The sequence below is a fragment of the Pan troglodytes genome, chromosome 1, assembly GCF_028858775.2.
Source record: "Pan troglodytes isolate AG18354 chromosome 1, NHGRI_mPanTro3-v2.0_pri, whole genome shotgun sequence".
Lineage (NCBI taxonomy): Eukaryota > Metazoa > Chordata > Mammalia > Primates > Hominidae > Pan > Pan troglodytes.
In genome coordinates this window covers 149,605,688-149,628,878 of record NC_072398.2, presented here as the reverse complement: position 1 = coordinate 149,628,878, position 23,191 = coordinate 149,605,688, and the positions used below count along the sequence as shown (strand labels likewise).

The 23,191-nt window shown below is 37.2% G+C and overlaps 1 protein-coding gene across 6 annotated transcripts in view; it reads left to right on the top strand.

Moving 5' to 3' along the window:
* The window catches only part of ADGRL2 (adhesion G protein-coupled receptor L2), a 682,398-nt gene that overhangs the window by 97,367 nt on the left and 561,840 nt on the right, over positions 1 to 23,191 (top strand). Inside the window, exon 2 of one of the 6 annotated variants that reach the window (XM_054683462.2) lies at positions 11,030 to 11,210. The exons of 3 other annotated variants lie outside the window; for them this stretch is intronic. The gene's annotated coding sequence lies outside the window, so the exon portion shown is untranslated. Of the gene's footprint in view, positions 1 to 11,029; positions 11,211 to 23,191 lie in introns of those variants that run through there. 2 more of the 6 variants (XM_063816419.1, XM_016954823.4) reach the window with 2 other exon arrangements.

The window sequence follows — 23,191 nt, the reverse complement described above, 5'->3', positions numbered from 1 at the left end:
AAAAAGGGAGCTATTGGAATGTACGTAACACTTTTCCTTGTTTTTTTTTTGTTGTTGTTTGTTTGTTTGTTTTGTTTTTTGTTTTTGAGACAGAGTCTCCCTCTGTTGCCCAGACTGGAGTGCAGCGGCATGATCTCAGCTCGCTGCAACCTCCTCCTCTCGGGCTCAAGAGATTCTCATACCTCAACCTCCAAAGTAGCTGGGCCTACAGGTGAGCACCACCCACTCCCAGCTAAGTTTTGTATTTTTATTAGAGATGGGGTTTCACAATGTTGGCCAGGCTGGTCTCGAACTCCTGACCTCAGGTGATCTGCCCTCCTTGGCCTCCCAAAGTGCTGGGATTACAGGCATGAGTCACCGTGCCTGGCCATAACACTTTTTCTTTAATGATTGTACCTCTAGGATGGCATATCAAAAGTGGTGTTATTATCAAATAATTCAATAAGTAGGTACTCTTGGAAAAATGGGTTTAAAATTTAGAGATGCCAAAATGCACATTTACATACATTCTGCAGTGTATATGTTTCTATATTTGTACATTTATCTACCACTCTTCCTAGGATGACAGAGAGAGATGGTAGTCAGTAAAGCCAATGTCTTTGATTTTTTTTTTTTTTTTTTGAGACAGAATCACACTCTATTGTCCAGGCTGGAGTACAGTGGCACAATCTCAGCTCACTGCAAACTCTGCCTCCCAGGTTCAAGTGATTCTCCTGACTCAGCCTCCCAAGTAGCTGGGACTACAGGTGCGCACCACCACACCCAGCTAATGTTTGTATTTTTAGTAGAGGCAGGGTTTTTTCATGTTGGCCAGGTTGGTCTCGATCTCTTGACCTCGTAATCCGTCCACCTCGGCCTCCCAAAGTGCTGGGATTACAGGCGTGAGCCACCTCACCCGGGCGTCTTTGATTTTTATCAGAAGATCTGATTACAGTTTCTTACTTGGTAGTTAAATATTAGTTCACTCTACAGCATGGTGAAGCTGTAACACCGGAATCAGATATACAGCATACCAACCCCCTTGCCGCCATCTACTAGCTGTATGATCTTAGGCAAGGTAATCAACTTTGAAGCCCCGGTTATCTTTACTTTAAAAGGAAAATAATGGTTTGTATCGTATGAAGTTCCTGTGAAAATTAAATGAGAATATTTTACAGTAAACCTTTGTATAGCGTTTAGTATGTCCCAGATACTGTTCCAAGAACTTCCAAATATTTAATCAATTTATCTTCATAATAAATCTATGAAGGTTTTTTAATGAGCTTTTAATCACATTTTATATATGAGGACATGGAGGCATAAGGAAGCTATTGGGCCAAGGCAAACAATTAGTAAGAGGCAAAGCTCAGCTTCAAACCCAGAACTTAAGCTCTCAGCCACTTCACTCAGAAACTTTGAATAAGTATAAAGCAATGAATAAAATGCTTGATAGGTTGTAAGCATTTTAAAATCTTAATTACTTTCAATATAGTTAACTTTTTAATCCATATTCAGGTGAATAGTCATTTCAAATTTCCTCAGACTAATACATTTCTCCAGGTGGAGATTTAGATCTCTTCTTCCTTTTCCTTCATTTCTTACTCTTCCTCTTCCATCAAAATCATCATTTCTTTCTCTCATGTGCATTCTTATAAATTCCACCTAAAAGATATGTAGCATCTCCTTATCTTTAATTACAACAGAAGAGTACACAAATCAAGATGATTATTAATATTTATAGATTTGTATAATATCTGAATTGACTATAAATATGGCTTTTAGCAAAAATTCTAAAAGCTATGTTGACATTCTAGAATAATTTTTCAGTTATTCCTCAAGAGTGTTGAGGTTCTAATACATAAATTCATCTTTCATTGTCTTCTCCACTTGGAAGTTACTATGTTGGCTTATGGAACAGAGTACATATACTGCCCTGAATTTTATGACGGTGCTGTAATAGGCCTTTTTAGGTATATGCAAGTGTAGCATGAGGAATGCCCACTCTGAGGAGCAGCATGCTTTCTTTCACTTTCTCAGGGAAAGTCAATTTCACTGAGATACTATCCCTTATTCAACATCACACACAAAAAATGGGAAGAATGAAGTCTTTTTTGGCACTGGCAATGATTCCGTATTAATTTAGAATTGGATGTACTGCCACATATTCAGAGAACTGAATACCCCAAATGTGATATTGGAAAATACTATTTCAGGCCAGGTGTGGTGGCTCATGCCTGTAATCCCAATACTTTGGGAGACAAAGGTGGGAGGATTGCATGAGCCCAGGAGTTCAAGACCAGATCTGGTCTCCATGAATAATTTTAAAAATTAGCCATGCGGGTGTTGCCCACCTGCAGTCTCAGCTACTACGGAGGCTGAGGTGGGAGGATCACCTGAGCCTGGGAGGCAGAGGCTGCAGTGAGCTGTGATTATACCACTGCACTCCAGCCTGCATGACAAAAAAAAAAAAAAAAAAAAAAAAAAGGAAATAAAAAGAAAAATACTATTTCATATATTGAACAAAATATCTCACATTTTCAAATAATAGGGATTATTTTCATAAGGCCTCTTATTTTCCAACAAGCTTAAAATCAGTTGAACAGTCTCCACACCTCCCCCAAAAAAGTCATTATGAAATCATAATTATGACATGTAAAGGAATTGTTTTTATACATAATGCCTATATATTCTTTAAAAGGAATATTTCATTTCCTTTTAAAATCCAATAAAGTGTTATCTCCTCATAAAAAGTTATATAATTTTAGTCCTCTTGAAAAAGATTATAATTAATCTGAGGTTTCAGGCACATACTTAATCTATTAGTAGAAAGATTTCCCATCTTTACTGTAATTATCTTGAAAAAGTTTGAGAAGAGACTTTGAAAAATCTTTAAGCATACATTAAAGTATTTTGAATATTGCTCTCTTTACTGAGATCAGAACAAGAGGAAGTACACTCTTAGCTGCAGTATGAAATATTTAGCCTAAAAAGAGAAATGGCCTCCCGTAAAGTTTTTACATCATGAAATTTTTTTTTATCAGTGCAAATCACAGACCCTCTGTGTCAAGGGCTTCACAATAGAATTTTCACCTTTCAAATACAATTTAGGTTTAACACTGCTTTGAGATAAGGCGTGAACTGAGTGACATCTTAGCTTCGTTTGATCCTTCACCTTGAAGGACAGACTACACGGGACCATAATGGCACAAATCTTGAGTGAAGAAGTGAAACCAATTTTGCTAAAACATCTGAAATATACTCTTCCTAAATAGTAACATCTGGTGGTACAGAACGTCCCAAGGAGTCTTTGTTCCCAGGAGATTTCTCAACCCAGTTTTTTGCCACCCAAGAGGCTTAGGTAATACAGCTAGGGTCAGAGAAACGCAGCCATCCGTCCAGCCTCTGGGCTGTTCTTTAAATAAAATTGCTTCCCTAACTCTCTTCACTCTCAAGTTTTGAATACAATGCAGTTTCAACCATTGCTATTGATATTTTTCTGTTAATTAAAAATAACAAATGACATTGTTGTCTGAGAGGAGTTATGCTCTCAGTAGTAGATGCCACCAGAGCCTGGAAGTCACAGACTTTGGGGAAAGCACAACTCTGCTCCCCAATCAGCAACATCTGTGATATGAAAAGGGGACTCTGGAGGTTAAAACCAATTTGAGCTTGTCAGTCTCTAGGCAAATGCTGCAGAATCCTCAGGAACAGCTTGTGACGAGGGAGTGTTGAATGGAAATAAGCTCAATCAGCCTTCTGGTTTGGATCATTGAGAATACTGGTGTTTTAAATTTTTTATTTATTTGCTATTGTTCTGTTTCATTTTGTTTTGAGTTACATTTGGGTTGAGCTCCTTATTCCTCGTCTGGTGTCTCTGGAAGAAATGTGTATTTCTGTGAGATATATTTCCTCCTGTCTCCAGAAATCTTCATGGAAGAGAAGTTCATTGCTACCATCTGTACTTGGTTTAGAAGAGCTTTGATTAATAAGGACCACCCTATTGTTCATTTGTTTGACATGTGGAAATATTTGTAATCTGTTTCTGGCGAGAGAGATTTCAGCAAGGACCCGGTTTGACTTTCAAACCCCCGTTGCCAATGAAAACCAGCCTCCTGGATCCGGAGGTCAGTGGGGGAACAAGCAAAGGTGTTTTATTCTCCCTTCACCCCCTCCCGCAAACACCAACACCTGTTAGAAGTGAGGTTAAAAAGATCCTGTTGGAACTCTGAGACAGAGACCCAATTCCATCCTGAAAGAGGCTCTGATGTATGGTGTATAATGAAAGCTGGAGACTGCCCACTGTTACACGTCATTATCATTCAGATCATGAAAGAAAATGAAATGGTTCAAGCAGATAACAGCTGTTTTTATTCTGCTTTTCAAGGATTCTCTTAAACAACGATTCTCTTAAACCTGATCTCATGGCTTTTATTTAAGGGTGAACACCCAATTGTAAACATAGGAGAGATGCATTCTCATGATGTCAGTAATAAAAGCATGTATAAAGCAGCATGTGTATTCTGGAAAGCTAACTAACCATTAAAGCCAAGAAACATAGTCTGGCACAAATCTGATTATGTGTCCAAGAGGACTCGATGGTATGCACATAAGAAAATGTAATGAAATAGGGGAAGGAGAAAAGAAGGGAGAGGGAGGAGCCAGAGGGTTGAGGGGGGGCCGTTTCATGTTTGTGACATGTTAGCAAAATCAGAAAAAGGTAGAGCTGCCAAGATCATCTGAGAAAGGGGTTAGCACAGCAAGCAGAAATGTAAGCAATTTTGTTTGTTTGTTTCACTATCTGTTGTATTACAGGCTCACCTCATTGCATTTTTATCTATTAGTTATAGACAATGAGGTTGTTACACAAGACACACACAGGAAAAAGGAAGAGGCCCTGTCTTTCTTTAATCAGGAGTTCAGATCTCATTTGTTACGATGTACATCTATTGTGTTTGTAATTGCTGTGATCATTATCATAAGCATTAGGTATAGCTTGCTTGAGGAATTCAGGACCACACATTGCTCATCAGAATTCTATATAAATAAAATAGGATACAAAGGAATTTTGATGGAGTAAACCTTATACAAGCTAATCTAATAGATATTTGTTGTAATTTTTCATTTTGTGAAATTACAGCAAAAACATAAGCAATCTCTCCTAGATGCACTGTAACATGGAATGCTCATTTTTTAAAAATTTCTTCCTATTTCTTCTCATAGTAGGTAGCATCCTTTATTAAATGGGTCATTGTATTAATTAAAGTAAATATAAACCATTCCTCACGTACTTGATAAAAGTTTTTGTGTCTGAGGAAAATACTTGTGTGTATATGCATATAAAGTTTACACCTAACATTAGCGTACAAACCACATTAATTAAGATGAGTTCAACAAGCGGTTTAAAACTGGGAATCTGCTGTTCGCGTGCCTAGACTTGTACTTAGAAAAAATAGAAGGCATAAAAATGTCAGCTCCACAGATTTGCTGCTGAAAGACCCTTGTTCACTCGTGCATAAAATATAACTGCCCCCAAGGGTGTGCACGTTTACAAACGCAAATTAATCTTTACCTGCCCAATGCACAAACTATAATGGATTTCAGAACTGAACAATGTAAACTAAATATGAGATCATTTTTAATATCTCTGCTAAAGAAAACCATAATGCATGGTTTGGGATCCTAAATTATAGCTGGATTTTCTGCTCTTAAGCGTTCATTAGTTTACATGGGAGGGGCCAAAGAAATAAAGCAGCAACAGTTTGTACCAATGTATGACTTTCTATTTCTTTGGATCAAATAGGAAGAGATGTGTGGACTTAAACTGTTTTCAAATGTTCTCTCCAGTTCTGTTAGAAGCAATGTTCAGACTCAACTGCCAAAATTTTTCTTCAGTGTGAAAAATGCTGATTCCATAGGCTTGTGTTAAAATATAGCACACACACACCTAATAATCTAATGTCTTATCTATTGTTGGGTATGATTGTGTTAGCTTTCCATGTTGTGAATTATCTGGATTACAAACCCCTGTTCTTTTTCTTTCCTTCTCAGTATCTGTGTAGTGATAATTTTCCTGCTCACTGGTGCATCCGCTGCTAAAATACAAGCAAAAATAAAAGGAGAATATAAAGGAGACACCTCCTACCTCTGGAAGGAACACAAAAAACACACACATTTGTACCAGTTAGCAGCCCTAAATATCTGTTGAATAAATGGTTTTAAACAGTTCACTGAAATACATATTTTGAACCTGCAAATATGTCCTGGAACACAGAAGCTGTGTGGGTTAGGCAGCTACGGTATAGCTCTAAAATTCAGAGGATCCCTTCTATTTTTGGCACAGAAGATAGTCACATGGATATGAAACATGAATTTGGATGCCAAATGAATAACAAGCTTGGAGGCTGAGCTCCCAGTGACTTCAAACATCTGTGAAGTGAAAATATCCCTGTACCAAGGCGTGCTACTGTATTGAAAACAATTACTGTTACTGATCATTTTCTTGCTTTAAATAAAGTACATCTCTTCTCATGGGAGCAGCTGTAAGGGTGACTTTGTGAATCTCCATTAGTCAAATCACAAATGGGCACCCTCCCCTATTCTTGTAAATCCATGCAAACAAAATTACAACTTTTTAACATCCCAAAAGAAGAAGTGTGCAATTTGTTAGCAAGAAAGGATAAATTTCACCTTCCCACTTCTGCAGGATTCATAGTAATCCAAAATCAAGAGAGCACAGACACTTTGAAAATCTGCCCTTTTAGCCCCTACCTCTGCTATATTAATGACTACAAGATGTTGGATGCATATTTGAGCAGTAAGAAGAACCTGCTTCCCAAAGGGAAAAAGAAACTGGGAACAGACCCAGAGAAACAATAAGTTAGTGGACAGGTCTAAGAAACTCTGAATATCAGCACGTTCCAAAGCTTAGTAACAAAGCTTAGACTGTCACGTGATCTTTACATGAAAGTCAGCCCAAACCCTTTCTATTATTATGACATCTAGAGCATGACTTATTTTTCATAAACAGATATTTTTCTTACATTGGGATTTATCCTACGATGCTTCAATTAGCATTCTGCCATTCTTTTTTGTCATAGCCATACAATGATTTGCTATCTACCTTTAAAAAGTAAAGAGTTAACAGAGAAGGGAAATTTGTATTAGGTCCTGCATTGAATTTAGGTTCCTCTTTAAAGGATGCAGTAGAACAAAAATGTCCTTCTTTCAAAATGCTTATTTTGGATTTGAAGAGCATTCTCACCCAGGTACCATTCTTTCCTTCTTTGTCTTACCTTTCCTCCACACATCCGTGATGCAGATTAGCACTGGCCTCCAAGCCCCAGGCATCAAAGGAATTAGGTCAGACCAGAAGAAATCAGGTTGCAGGCAAGAAAAAAATTTTAATAACATAGAAGCTACGCCAGCCTGGAGCTCCTGTACTCCTTCAGGCAGACTAACAAGCCCTGGCCTTAGCTGTAACAGTATTAGGTAATTGATATGTGGGAGAAAAGCAGAGATGTTTGAGAGAACAAAGATTTGTATAGTATTAGCACATGATGATATGTTGAATTTATTTAAAGCCAATCTGTACATAGTGCTCTGATGGGCTTGGTGCTCAGCCCTAAAACAATTGCAATTAAAAATAATTCCCGGAAAAGAGAAAAGCTCTAGTGCAATATCTGTTTGCTATAAATTATGAGTTTTTAAAAGTCACTTTGTATTTGTATTCCATCTGAGATTAGTGGTCTTTTAAAGCATATATTAAGTGTACACAGAAAATTAATTTTATGTTAGCATGTTTAATGCTCACTCACTCAAACAGCATATTATCTTCCTGTATTTTAAGGACAAAAAATAGAAAGAGATTGTGTCGGAAAATGTCCATACTTAGTTCATTCTCCAGATGACCGTTTTAGTTGCCACTATTACTGGCTCCAAAATGATTGGAGGAGTAATTCAAATTCAACCTATCACATTATCCAAGGGCATTCTATGAATAGCTGCAACCCAGAGCAAGTTCTGGCAAAGATGCAAAGGCAGCGTATGAAAGTCAGCAATAACATTCAGGAGTGTTTTCCAGAGTTGGTGAATGCAGATGAGAATATTTATATGTCATCTCTCAAACTATAGAAAGTATTTTGGGAAAGATATTTTTCACAAGCCTTAGATTAGCCATTATAACAATTTAAAGGAGGTTTTTTCTTTTTTGGATGATGAAACAAACCTTTGGGTGATGCCAGTCACATTCACACATCATCCCATTCAATCCTTCCAGCAGCCCCATGAGGGAGATATTGGTGTCGTTAGCATCTGCATTTGTGATGAGAAACTGAGGCACAGGCATTAAGCAACTTGCTAATGACCTCAAAGTTAGAAGGTAGCAAAGACAGAATTTGAACTCAGGAATCTGAGTGAATTTCTAGAGGTTTTCCTCACTACTGGAAATAGTTTTAAAGTTTTAAGAAAGTGCCGGGCGCGGTGGCTCACTCCTGTAATCCCAGCACTTTGGGAGGCTGAGGTGGGCGGATCACAAGGTCAGGAGATTGAGACCACGGTGAAACTCCATCTCTACTAAAAATACAAAAAATTAGCTGGGCACAGTGGCGGGCGCCTGTAGTCCCAGCTACTCGGGAGGCTGAGGCAGGAGAATGGCGTGAACCCGGGAGAAGGAGCTTGCAGTGAGCCGAGATCGCGCCACTGCACTCCAGCCTGGGCAACAAAGCGAGACTCCGTCTTAAAAAAAAAAAAAAAAAAAAAAAAAAAAAAAGTTTTAAGGAAGGTGAAGCCTCTTTGGTTTGGTTTCTGAATGTAGTAAGTCTCAGATTCTGATAGCTCTTAGATATCTCTTCAAAAAAGATCATCAGTAAGATCATTTTAACCAAGGGAAAAATACTATCCTACTTAACATGTATTGAGAAATTATTTCTACCAAATATACATAAGTTTTTCATGCATAAATTCACATAATACTCACTATAAGATATACAGTTACTATCCCCGGTTGAAGAAAGGGAAACTGATGCAGAGAAAAGTTGAGTAATTTCCCTTAGGTTAACAGGTAGACAGAATAAGAGCCAGGATTCAAGCCCAGGAAATCTGGTTCCAAAGGCAGTGCATGTAACCACCAAGCTTTATTGCCTCCACAAGTCATTATTAATTGAATCATTATATCATGTTGTGTTTTAAGGAGTGGAGTTTTGTTAAATGATTTTGTGAATATAAATGAATACCAATAATTAAGGACACACTGCATATACCATGCTTTTTGTCTAGAATTATCTTTCCTCTTCACCATCTTCTCTTACAGTTCAACCTTAATGTTAGCTTCCCCAGATCCACCTCTCTAACTTAGAAGCCTTTCTATCTTCATAGTGTAGTGCTATCATGTCATGTATCACATAGTGTAGTAATGATATATTTAACTTTCTCTCCACTTGGACTCTAAGCTCGCTGGGGGAAGAGACTCCATCTTCTATGTCTTTCTATCACTAGTAATATTACTTGTTATGTAGCAGCCACCTAAAACACGTTGGATTTACAAGTGGATGAAAGAAGAAAATAATTGATAAATACTTGGTTGCAATAGATGGATAATTGGGTGAAGGATGTATAGATTTATTGATGGATCAATACATGGATGGATGGAAATATAAAAGAATAAGTGACATACACATAGGAAACATATGAGTCAGTCCAATGTGTGTGCCAGTTTTAAATAGACAGAGCTTCCTGGGTGTATTTCTAAAAAGAGGAACTTTAAAAAAAAGTTCAGTCATTTTTCTACCTTATCTTTAATTACTATTCTTTTTTCTATTGTTTTATTTTAATGGCCATTAATGATGACTCAGTAAGCTGGTGATAAATTTGTTCTTGGATGTTTTCTCTACTTTTTTGTTATGCATATATCAAAGTTTTTGGCTTGATTTCACTCCTCTTAAGTAAAGGGGACTTTTATTCCTCTAATTACCTTCGAGTTCCTGCAATGAATGCACTGCATTCCTGGCTCCCTGGATGTAGCCCTCCACCCCCCTCAGCCATTTGCCTAGCAGGCGCTACTTGAAGGTTTGGCTTCTAGAACCCCTACTAGATTTAGCAATGAAAGCAGCATAAATTCCTAAACCTACCGTCAAGTGTGAATCCTCTACTTCAGAAGAGATATATCATCCTGGCCCCAAAAAGAAACAGACCACATAATATTTGCAATATTTTAATAAATTCATCCACTCCAAGTATTGTGTTGTATTTACTCACCAGGCAGAGCAGGAAAAAAAATGTTTTTGTCATCAATAACCAAAGTATTGTAAGAAAACATTAATTTCACTTAAAAAAAAAAGACATGGAAACTGTAGGCTACCGTTACGGATGCCCTTATGATATAGCTTATAAATACAATATTCTATTAAGAATGTAATTGCTAGAGACATTGCTCCATGAAAGATGTGAGGTTGTTTACAAGAAAAAAATGTCATGTCCTCGTTTGAGAGTTGTTTTGGATGACTACTTATCAGGGTTTAAAAATATAAAGGCAAATAAAGATTGGCCTTTCTACTTGAGGTCAGTAGTTCACTGATTTTTGTCAAGAAAAATAGTTTATTAGATTTCCTTTTACACTATCAGACAGCTTCTCATTTTTTATGTGATAGACTATGTAATTATTTTTCACAGTGGTATGTTATCTATCTCTGTATATACACACATACACATACACATACACATATATATTTACCCTCTGACACTGCATTTACTGTGGAAGTGTACCAAAAATCTATTTAAGATGCAAACATCAAAGAGGAAGGGGAAAAGGAGTCCTATTGCCACTATGTGTAGATATCTGTGAAAGTCGCCTAAAGACCAATTGATCAAATACAAAAATCATCACAACTGCTAAAGGCTGCCAACATAATCTTTTAAAGCAAATGCGAAAGTAGATGCTGAAAAACGTGGGTTACCAAAGCATTCTTTACCTCTGGCTCCCCACTCTGTGCTGTATCATATTCTTGCAAGTCTCATTGGGATGCTTGGTAAACACACTTCACCTTTCTTTCTTCAGTTTCAGGGTAGAAAGGGTCCCTTTAACTCCTGAAGACTGTAAATCACAGTCTGTGTGGTGGTTCTCAGAAGACACTTAAAGGACTGAACTGGATGCTCTACATAGCACCCTTGCCAAAAGGGTTCGGAAATGACTTCCAGCTTCCCACAGTAATAAAATGGCACTGTTTGGCATCTTCGAGGTAATAAAAGTGAATTTTTTCCATTCTAGTAAATGAGAAGAGAGGCCTGGTTGTTTTAAAAACTGATTTAAATTCGTGTGTTTTCCTCACATTATAGAGCGTGATATGAGCACACTTAGGTGAACTTCAGACCATCTCAGAACATTACTATCAGCAGCTCTCTGGGGCAGAACAGGATGTGCTGGTGGGTGGTGCAAGGGAGGCTGGAAGGATGGCCAGGTGCCCTGGACACTGCCGCCGTGATACGATAGGTGGCGCTCTCCCCTCTGAGTCCGTGGGAACGATCTCCGAACGTGCTCTTTGGAGGATATTACTTTGCTTGAAGGAAATGTCTTGGACGTTCATCAGTGTTTCTGGCACTGTCTAACAGCTGCTGAGTCTCATAGCAGACTCTGGCTGTATTTTGGTGATGGGAAAAGCTTTAGAAAACAGATTTCCTGTCTTTAAGGAGGAGGCTTATGTTAGGCATTATTGTCATTTGTATACAAGACTTTTTATAATTCGATTTCACTCTCCTCCCAGTTGCAAAGGAAAATCTTTTGTCATTCCTGTTTGACTCATAGGGTCTAGGAAGAAGTTTGATCATCTTCCGTTTCCCATCTGGTTATTCATAAGACACCTGCATCTCTGTGATTTCTCCTAGACTACACAATGCTACCAACTGACAACAGACGTTGTGTAAAGAAAGGCCACCTTTCAGAAAAGGAGCCTGAACGTTAAAAGCTTGTCAACCAAACACAAGGGATATAGCTTTTATTCCTTATTTCAACTGCACCAGAAGTGGAAATTATAACTCTTTTAAGCAGAAAAGACAAGATTGATACTTTTTACATAGAATCCAACCCACATTTGTCTTTGCTTATATGTTGCAATTATAAGGCTATTATAAACAAATTAGTAGTATCACGGAAGAATTTTGAATGACTTGCTGATGTCAACTACTGCCAAATACTCTTATCTACTCACCACATTCTTAATTAAGAAACATCAGTGTGTGTGTGTCTTTGTTAAAATTACTCAATAGTGGCCTCAGTAGTTACAGACTAGTCCATTAATTTATTAAAGAAGTTCAAAAGATTATTACAAAAGAAGCAGGATGTAGACACACCCAGCTTAATAATAGTGGGGAAGAGAGGGGTCCCTAAAAAAAGATACGATAAGAGAAAAGGGAGATATCACTGCAGTTCATAATGATGGTTGGTAAACAGTTGAGTACATGCTTTTAAGTTTGGACAGCTCAGTTCAACAAAGTAAGAATTAGCTGTAAATGCTAATGTCTTTGGCTTACAAGTACTCCCTGTGAGTATGACCCAAATCAGAGCATCTGACTTCAGTGGGTGACCATCTGCGATAAAAAGGAGAATGTTTCCTTCTGGGCTAGTCCTGAAATACTAATAGAGGCAGTATTCCTGCACATACTAGGAAATCAATAAACACCTGCTGAATGGATGAATACATGAATAAACATTTGAAGAACAGTATCTCCTTTTCCTTTTTTTTTTTTTTTTTTTTTTGAGACGGAGTCTTGCTCTGTCGCCCAGGCTGGAGTACAGTGGTGCGATCTCAGCTCACTGCAAGCTCGGCCTCCCGGGTTCATGCCATTCTCCTGCCTCAGCCTCCTGAGTAGCTGGGACTACAGGCGCCCGCCACCATGCCAGGCTAATTTTTTGTATTTTTAGTAGAGACCTTTAGTAACAGGGTTTCACCATGTTAGCCAGGATGGTCTCGATCTTGTGACCTCATGATCCGCCCACCTCGGCCTCCCAAAGTGCTGGGATTACAGGCGTGAGGCACTGTGCCTGGCCGGTCTCCTTTTCCTTATTGCTAAAACAGAAGTAATGTTACTTTCAGCAAATTTGTAAGGGTAAAAACAGTTACATTCTTGATCTTTAAAGTGCAATATATTTATCCACCATATTTCTTTTTTTAAATATAGAAACTGTACTGTATATACTCTGAACAACCTTCTTGCAAAAGAAAAGAAAAGAAAAAACACAAAATTTAATGGCCAGCACATTCATCTATACCTCCTACATTAACAGAGACTTGCTAAAGAGATTTTATGGTTATACTTCAGCTTGTTCCCTGCGTGCTACCTCCTCTGTAACTTGACTTTAAATTATCTGTTTATCTTCTCATATTCCAAATATTATTGAATACATGTAGTAGATTAAATAATCAGTTTCCTTTGAATATCTTTAGTTGTGATTTCCTATTTTAACATTCACATTTTGCATCCAAATGGTATTTGTCTTCATATAATTGATAAAATTCCATTTATTCATTCATCTAACATATATATTGGTTGAATGCCTATCATGTATAAGATAACCTACTAAATGTAGAAATTCACCAGAAAATAGTCAACTTCTCTTCATTCCACAAATTCAGAGTTCCCTAATACTGCGGGTTTACTTTAATTTGGTCAGTGGTGCCAAGTAGTCATACAGGTGAAATATTTCCTTTAGAAGAGTGGTACTGAAAGTTGTCCATTCTTAAGAAGCATCTTTGATTATGTATGTAGTAAAACAGGTTCTGAAATTAATTTTCTTAGAATTGGGCTCAGTAGACCTGGCATAGATCCCAAGAATTTGCAGCATTTCTAACAAGTTTCCCAGGTAATTCTCAGGCACGTAGTTCTCAGAACGTGCTTAAGAATTACTGCCTTAAAATTTAAAGAAAATTTTCTTTTCATACCATGCTATATTCTATGTACAAAAAGCATCTTCCTTTACTTTATTATTTTTTTGTAAAATACAATTTAAATTTTCCCGAATTACATTTTATAATTACAACAAAATCTGTTGCGACCCATGCAGACTACTATACAATTCTTTATCCCTTTAAATGGAGTAGAAATGAATGAAGAATGCTAAACATGATTTCTTTAAAAACTCACATTTTAATCATCAGAAAAATACTTTAATTGCTATTATGTGACTCTAAATTGGTAAATCATTATAATGATAATTTATAATTTTGGTTCATTAACTTTACAAAATATTATTCAAAAGTTCCTGCAAGGTGCTTTTTCTTTAATACTTTATTTTATAATTTTTCCTTCAAAATATTTTATTAGATCACAATGAGTTTTTCATATGATTTTAGAGAATAGTAAGATAAGTGATGTTTTCCTTCTTACATTAGTAATACTTTACTTCTACCTTTTTGGAATGGATTATTTCTCTGTACAAGTCCTTTCAGCAATATGGCACCATGTCATAGGTGGTGAACACAGTGACATTATGTAAGATCAGGGTACAGAGAAAATATATTACTAGGCTCTACTTGTTGTATTAGGGTCCACCTTTCTTTCACAGAAACATTGGCTTGTTATTTCATAATTTCAGTTCGAGACTCGGTTTTCTTGCTTCTAAGGTTGGTAGGTCATTTCTTTAACAAGATTCGATATATTTCTAATCTTTTCTAATTTGAATATTATCATAGTGTGATCTGGTGATTTTTAAAAAATATGTCAGTAGTGCCCAAGCTGCATTAGGAGATTTCAGCTGATATTAAATTAACCCCAACCACCACCTCCAGTCAAATGTGGCACCCATGCATGACAATATCACACCCACTTTTACTATATTTCTTCTTTTTTAAAAAAATGTATTTCAAGGGGCTCACTTGAAAATAACTCATAATGACAGGCAATTGTGAAATGTTCAGTTTCGTTGAGTGCTCTAACCACATTCACCTGAATAACCCAGCTCCCTAAAGACTGAAATCTATTCTAGCTAATTTGAATACATAGTGTCCAATGGTAACTACCAATGTATGCTAGGTCTCATCAAAATGGAATGAACCAGAATATCTGCACACTCAAAACAAATAAACAAAAAGGAATAGATGTTTATTTTTAAAGTTTTAAAAGGCTAAAAAAATCGCAACACTATTTTAAAATATACACACTTCCACATGATAATATGCCCTTGAGCCTGGAAATCATTATAATAAAATTTTGTGGCAAAAACCCTCCACTTTTCTGTGGTGGCATTTCTGCCATGTTTCCAATTAGAACTCCTATAAATTTTGAAATTCAACAAACAGGAAAATAGAAATCTCACCTGTCTGTATTCAGACCTAAAAAATGAATTTAAATAAGATTCCAGGCCAAGTGCGGTGGCTCACGCCTGTAATCCCAGCACTTTGGGAGGCCGAGGCAGGCAGATCACGAGGTCAGGAAATCAAAACCATCCTGGCTAACACGGTGAAACCCCGTCTCTACTAAAAATACAAAAAAAATTACCCAGGCGTGGTGGCAGACGCCTGCAGTCCCAGCTACTCGGGAGGCTGAGGCAGGAGAATGGCATGAACCCAGGAGGCAGAGCTTGCAGTGAGCTGAAATCGGGCCTCTGCACTCCAGTCTGGACGACAGAGTGAGACTCCATCTCAAAAACAAAAACAAACAAATAAGATTCCAAATCAAACTTTCTAACTTGCTGAGGTTGATACATTAATATCTGATTTCCAATATGTAGCGATTTAACTAACCAAATCCATGTTAAAATAGAATCTATACTTTCATCATTCCTTTTTAAATGAAATCATGATTATTTTGACACAATTCTCTATACTGAGGTATCCATTTCCTCACTGGAGTTCTGAGAGATGCTACAAAGTTGAAAGGGTTTTTCCACAAATGATGAGGAGGCTAATAATCCGGGAATGCAATGCACTAGACTGGTTGCAGACCAAGCAGCAGAACTAAAGCTCAAAAGTAGGTGAAGGAACTTTCTATCAATAACTGCAAAAATAAAGTGTAAAGTGGAGCATATTTATACTTCTGGACTGTTTCTTTATTCAGCAACCTTATACAGAAAGTCTTCTTTATCTTTTTTTATTATTATTTATTTATTTAGAGATGGAGTCTCGCTCTGCCACCCAGTCTGGAGTGCAGTGGCCTGATTTCAGCTCACTACCACCACCGCCTTCTGGGTTCAAGCGATTCTCCTGGCTCAGCCTCCCTAGTATCTGGGATTACAGGTGTCCACCACCACACCTGGCTATTTTTTGTGTTTTCTTTTAGTGGAAACAGGGTTTCACCATGTTGCCCAGGCTGGTCTCGAACTCCTGACCTCAAGTAATCTGCCTGCCTTGGCTTCCTAAAGTACTGGCATTACAGGCATGAGCCATTGCACCTGGCCATTCTTTATCTTTTTAAATGTCATAGTTGCCTAATTATAAATATTATGCAAATAACTACTTATTTGCCAAATGACAAATCCAAAATACCAAGCATCATCAAACTTTGGAAAATGCATAAATATCTCTAGGACAGTATTTTCAAATGATGCATAGAGGTAAATACGCATGCTTTTGTACTATGGACAATGCTTCAGAAAATGGATCTTTAAATCAGAAAATTCCTTGAGGAGAAGTCTGACCCTGGCTTTGAGAATCACAAATGCTGTAGTGCAGGAGAGGAGACCCACATAGTGGTTTTAGTCCATCTAATCCCATCAGACTGAACACCTCTAAGTATGTTTCTCACAGTGAAAACATCTGGTCTAACTGCCTTCTCTGTCTTTTAGGAATATATTATTAGAAAAGAAAAACATTTTTGGCCTACTGTAATCAGTCAAAGGATTAGATATAATTATAACTAGGCAACAGTTGTTGTCCAGCAAGCTTGTAATTGTAATGAAAGTTGATAATCCTTTCTTTGCCTTGCAAATCCTAATTTACAGATGTTAGAAATTTAATCAAAAAAAGGAAAATCAGAAAAAAATAGAGGCAACCTAACCTGTAATCTACTTTTCAATCCCTCATCAGTAATGCCAAAGTGAAAATAGATTATTGAACCAGGAAAGGATTTTGATAAGCAAAATTGCCTTTAAAGCATTCTATTCGATAACATTAATATCACAATTCTCATCAGCATATTGGATACTATCCTCCCTCCAAAGGACTTCAATCTCATTTGATGTCTGTCTTTTACACTTTAGTTTTCTGAAAGGCTTGTTTTTGTTTTAAGTAGTTCATCTATTCATCCATCTATCTAAATATCTTCTAAAACTAGAGCGAAAAAGCCTTTACAAATACCTTACCAGAAAGCTCCCACGATAATGAAAGCAAATAGAAATTATAAGAAAATAAGTTTATCTTTCATGTTTGAAACCAGGAGCACTTCTTCCCTTTGAATTGATTTCAGCTCAGCATGATTTTTCATATGTTTTCTGAGTTTTCTCAGGGTTCTTTTGATAATGAGTAAAGAGCATAGTTTTGTCCTTCAAAGTTGCAGAGCGATGTTAACACAAGGAGTTTTGTTTTGAAAATCTTTATCTGGCATAATTATACATTCTGCCCAGTACTCTATTGACGGGAAGTAAACTGTTTCTCTCCTTCAGTTGTCGTGCTTAGGATCTAAAGGCCAGATGGGTCCAGTAGCTGAAGCTACGAAAGAAGCTCTCCTAGGTCGTCGGTGGGAAGTTCAATATTATTGCCTCCCTAATAGCAGCTGCTTCTGTTTGAACTCAGGGTTATGAAAGATGAACTACATTAAATGGTAAATCATTAAATATCAGCCGAGTAAAAGCACTGTGGTGTATTTCCCTGCTTAAATCACCAGCATCTGTCTTCTCACATGCAAAGAGTTGCTCTTAACCATCATGCAGTGAAACCCTGACAGAAGGGCCAAGACTGAAACCACACAAAAAACCTCAAATAGCATCTTTTGGGTTTTCAGTTGGCAAGTAAATGATCATCAGCAAATATTCCACAGTGGAACTAAAGCTCAACATTGCATTAACAAAGCCATAAAATATTTAGGAATGCACAATCCCTTTAGAGCCTCATTTTTTTCTCCTATTATGTGTTTATTTAGAAGAAGAAGAAAAACAACTGTTTAAATTATGTCCACCTAATACCTTAGGTTTATTGCAAAGCCTACAATTTGCTGGGTTTGTTTTACTATTGATCCTCATCTTACTTATGGAGGATGTGAACATCATAACTAGAGATAAAGCTCATACTGATTCAAAACTAAAATTGTACAATAATGGATGCCTAAGGTAGTGTTTCAAGACTGCTACAAAAATTAGACCCTTTCATCGACTTGCATTAGGCAGCAGAATAATCTCAAGTGGCAATGATAGCTATAAAATCCCTCTCCCTACATGGCTTAGATTTATAGTAGAATACTCATAACTGCAAGCAGTTACCATGAGACAATGGTCTTTCTTTACCTTTATACTGCATGTGCTTTCAAGGTGCTTTGCTCTTCTGTGGATCTGTCTTGCCCACGTGAGTATTTGAGCTATCAAGACAGTGTCATATTAGATGCCACTATCATGGCAAGATACTGAGGTAACCACACAACATCTCAACTAAATATTCTTTTTTTTTTTTTTTTTTGCCTCCCCAGAATATATAGCCCTGCGATAAAAAAGCAAATGGAAATCTAGAATTCACTTTTAGGTTTCCAATTAGTTGCCTCTTTTTGGCATACAACAGACTGCATTCAAAATTTGGGAAGAAAACAGGGTTTAATTGCATAGATTATGTTCTACCAATCATTTTTATGGCATGCTTATTTTGAAAATGTATCCTGCCATGTCATTCCCACACTCATCTCAGCTGGGAACATACTACCTCTATATACCATTGAAAGAGGATATATAAAATTTTCTTAATAGTATTACTTACAGACTTATTTTATTCAACACTTGAATTTTCTTTTAATTTATATTAAATGAAATCATAAAATTGTTTTACATTAATCATCAAACAAATGAAAATTTCAGGAAAAACTGGTTTACTAACATCCTACTTATTAGAAACATACCTGAATCCTTCCAAAAAATATCCACATATTTACATCTCTCAAACTTCTTTTTTTTAACATAAATTATATTATTTTAAGAGGTATAAAGATGCATTTTATCATACAAACAATTTTTTTTTTTGAGACGGAGTCTCGTTCTGTTGCCTAGGCTGGAGTGCAATGGTACGATCTCAGCTCACTGCAATCTCCACCTCCTGAATTCAAGCGATTCTCCTGCCTTAGCCTCCCAAGAAGCTGGGATTACAGGCACATGCCACCATGCCTGGCCAATTTTTGTATTTTCAGTGGAGACGGGGTTTCACCATGTTGGCCAGGCTGGTCTCGAACTCCTGACCTCAAGTGATCCACCCGCCTCGGCCTCCCAAAGTGCTGGGATCACAGGCGTGGGCCACCACGCCCAGCCAAATGTACTTTTTCATTGCTTTATTAATTAGTGCCTATATACAGTATAACATTACAGAAAACTATATGCACAAAGTCATACTATTGTTTAGGGAAGAAATAATTATACTCTTTTAAGAAATTATAAGAGTCTGGAAGACCATCTTATTGTTTGACTTTGGGCAAATTATCAGCTGTACCACCATTTTCTCATCAATATACTGAAAATAATAATACCTATCTTACATATGTGTGAGAATCAAATCAAATCAAATAATACATACAAAGTACTTATCATAATGCCTGGAATATATTAAAGCTTTTAGAATAAGCAAAATGTTTGCTTTTGTCCCAAAACATACACAATGTATTTCAAATCTATGCTGTGTTGTGTTTCATGTTTTCTACAGCCTCCACACTGTTCCCTGCCCCTTTATGCATTTACTAAAAAGGCTCCTTTTGCAGCTACTCATTCCATCTGTTTTATCCACTGGAAATCTTTCAGAGACCAACCATTGAGACCAACTTGCAAATATATTAACAGAAAACATATATAGCATGTGGTTACCTCTTTGGGGACATGAATAGACAAACAGAAAATGTCAGTGTGTCATGTTTTAGAAGAAATATAAATCTTCATGAACTGCAGGACACAGTTTTGCTAACACGAGAAAGGAAAGATAACAATTTTGACAAAATTAAACTTAACCCTATGGGATATGGTTATCCCCATGTTACCTGCTTTTAGGATTATATAGGACTGTACTCATATTCAGGTCAAACTAAAGATAGGCAAATATCATTTAGGGGCATTAGAGGGTGAATGGAGCTGGCAGGCAGGCATGCCCAGGACACTTTCTAGAATACAGATGCAGGACCTATACCTACTATTCAATGCTGTCTTGTCATTGTATTAAAATACACACATCACGACGGCCCAGAATGTTCACTGGTTAAGTGAGGTCCTAAAACTTGAAAGGATCTTTGTAACTGAGAGGAAGAAAAACGAGTCAGTCATAGGGACTCTATAACTCAGATTCTGAATACTGAATAATAATCTAGCATAATTATTATACAATATTGTTCAGCGCATTTTTCGACATCATTGTCAATCTGTTTACTCTTATTTTCTTATTTCCCTAATAATGTTATACACATATATGTACTGTATAAATAATGAAGATAGAAGCTTCAGTGTTTCATGTTAAAATGTTAACTGAGATGTAAAGAGGAACCACGTAATTAATCCTTGCACCACTAAGATGAATTTCATCACAGACAACATCATTCAACAACCCATGTCATTACTGAAGCAAAGGTTAAATTGCTCTTTTTAAAAAATATAAAGCCAAGCTTTAAAGAGATTTACCAAAAAATGAAAGAACTGACCAATCTTGCTCACTCTCATCCTGAAGAAAAAGTGTTCAATCTACCAACGTATCAAGCTTTCTATATAGTTGGTTGTTCTTATCTATAATAGTTAAGAAGCTACAAATGACAATATATTTTAGCATTATATCGCACACTTCATTTCATAAGGACACTTCGATTTCTCTTCATTTCTGGAGGAAGATTAATTTTGTCACTGAACATTCCAGGCCCAAGTTGCTTGAAAGGAGTCAGTGACACACCAACGTTTATGGAAATCCTGAGCTCCAATGTCAGAGAGCATCCCAAAAAGGATGATGCATCACTCTGCAACTGCCATCTGTTGAGTGTTTTCCCGACAGCTGTATCTGTTGACCATCACCAGTGCAGATAATCACAGGAGGCACGAAGGAAGTGCACAGCCGTCAGACACAGAGGAAAATTCCATGTTCGTCTGTAAAACAACATTGCTTTTAATTGCACCATAATGATTTTCTAACAGACACAATGGTATGTAGTGTAGTCTTAGAGCTGATTTAAAGCACACACTAAACCACAGTGCAGCTGAAAAGCCAATTGAGACTTCTTAGTGCCAGGAAGGTTTTTGTCTTGCGTGAATACTCAAGAGCATTTTGCCAGCTACTCTGTCCACAATCCACTTTTACCAAAAATAACTGCCTCTATCATTGTGCCTGGGCAGTTTTTAAAAGAAAATGAACATTTTTATTTCAAATATCAATGAGGTTAAGCCTTGGCTTTATTTTTAATCTTCATGATAGACAATCCTAAGATAAGACCACTTCATCAGGTGGGTGATGGTCCAAAGTCACACTCTCCTGACTTTTTTAAAATCACTTAATGTTTTTATTCTTACCCTCCAGTGTAAAAGTCTGCCCAGTTACCTTCCAACTTTACCTCTTTCAAAACATTTTCTGACATAGCAGTTGCAAGGGTATTGAGATGGTGGAATTGGCTTGTCAGACATTGAAAGCCTTGGTTTCTTCATGGGAGCAATTAATAACACTAGTGGCTACTATTATTGGAAGACCCGCTATGGAGCAGTCCTCTTCTCAGTACTTTATAAGCTTCACCTTAAAAGATTCCAGTCAAAATGTCACCTTGTGTGAAAGTCTAATACTCTGTTTCTGGGAATTCAGCTGTCAGAATATGATGGATTCATCAGCAGAGGCTTTCTAAATCCCCTAGCTCCATTCCATTCTGGAGCATAAAAGAATGAGAGAGAGACAGAGAGAGAATAAAAGAAAGAAATTTCAAAAGATCTATACTTTCATCCTTTTCATTTATTTTAATCATTATTATTATTATAGTCAGTATATGTTGACCCTATCACATATATACACACAACACAATCACATACCCATGCATGTGTACACACACAGGCACTTATATACTCTAAACTCTCATTTTCTTCATTTACTACCAGTTCTCACTTATTTGTGTACCGTCTTGTAGCTAACTGTTACTACTACTCTGAAGTGTGGCAGTAAGAGCAGATATTACAACCAATTAAAAAAAAAATCTGTGTTAAACATGCATTAGGTACACTTGGGCTTATACTCTACTTTTCAGGGGAAAAAATATGTACCAAAATGAACCCCACATGCCTATGCCTGGCTCCTGGCAAGTTTCATGGCTGACACTCCTATAACAAAAGACACAAATGTTTTTCTCCTACTAGTCTGAATTCAGAAAGCAAGGGACAAAGAAAAAAATTTACCATCCATTCTCCACCAGGCACTACAGGCAGAGATCTGGGAGAACTGACCTTGGTTAAAAAATATAAATCCTTACTTTTTTGCCGGCTTTTGTCAATTGCTTCAAGATCTCACCTGTGGGCTCTAGAGCAGGTAGGGGGGTCTAAGTCACCCCATGGTGAGTACCAGAAACTATAGGGGAGAAAAAGTAATACATTTACCTCATCCATTGCAAGGTTCATGGCTGACAACCATATAACAAAAGACAGCTTAACAAAAGAAAATACAAATTTATTTATTTATTTATTTATTTATTTATTTAAGGCAGAACCTTGCCCTGTTGCCCAGGCTGGACTGCACAGATGCAATCATAGCTCACTACAGCCTTGAACTCCTGGGCTCAGGTTGTTCTCCCACCTCAGCCTCCCAAGTAGCTGGGACTACAGGCATGCACCACCACACCCAGCCAACAAATTTATTTGACCAAAGTTTCATGTGGTAGAAAGCCTTCAGAAATGAAGACTCAAAGACCCAAGGAAAACAGCGTATTTTTATGGACAAGTTTGATGAAGAATAGACAGTCATGTAGAATTATGGTTGGACAATAGGGTGGTTTGACCTAATGATAAACTGAGCAGAACTTAGCAAAGGGGGTTTGCTTAGATTCTTCTTGGCCTCCAGGTATAGGGCAAGACACCTGTCATATGAGGGTCTTGTGGCCTATTTAC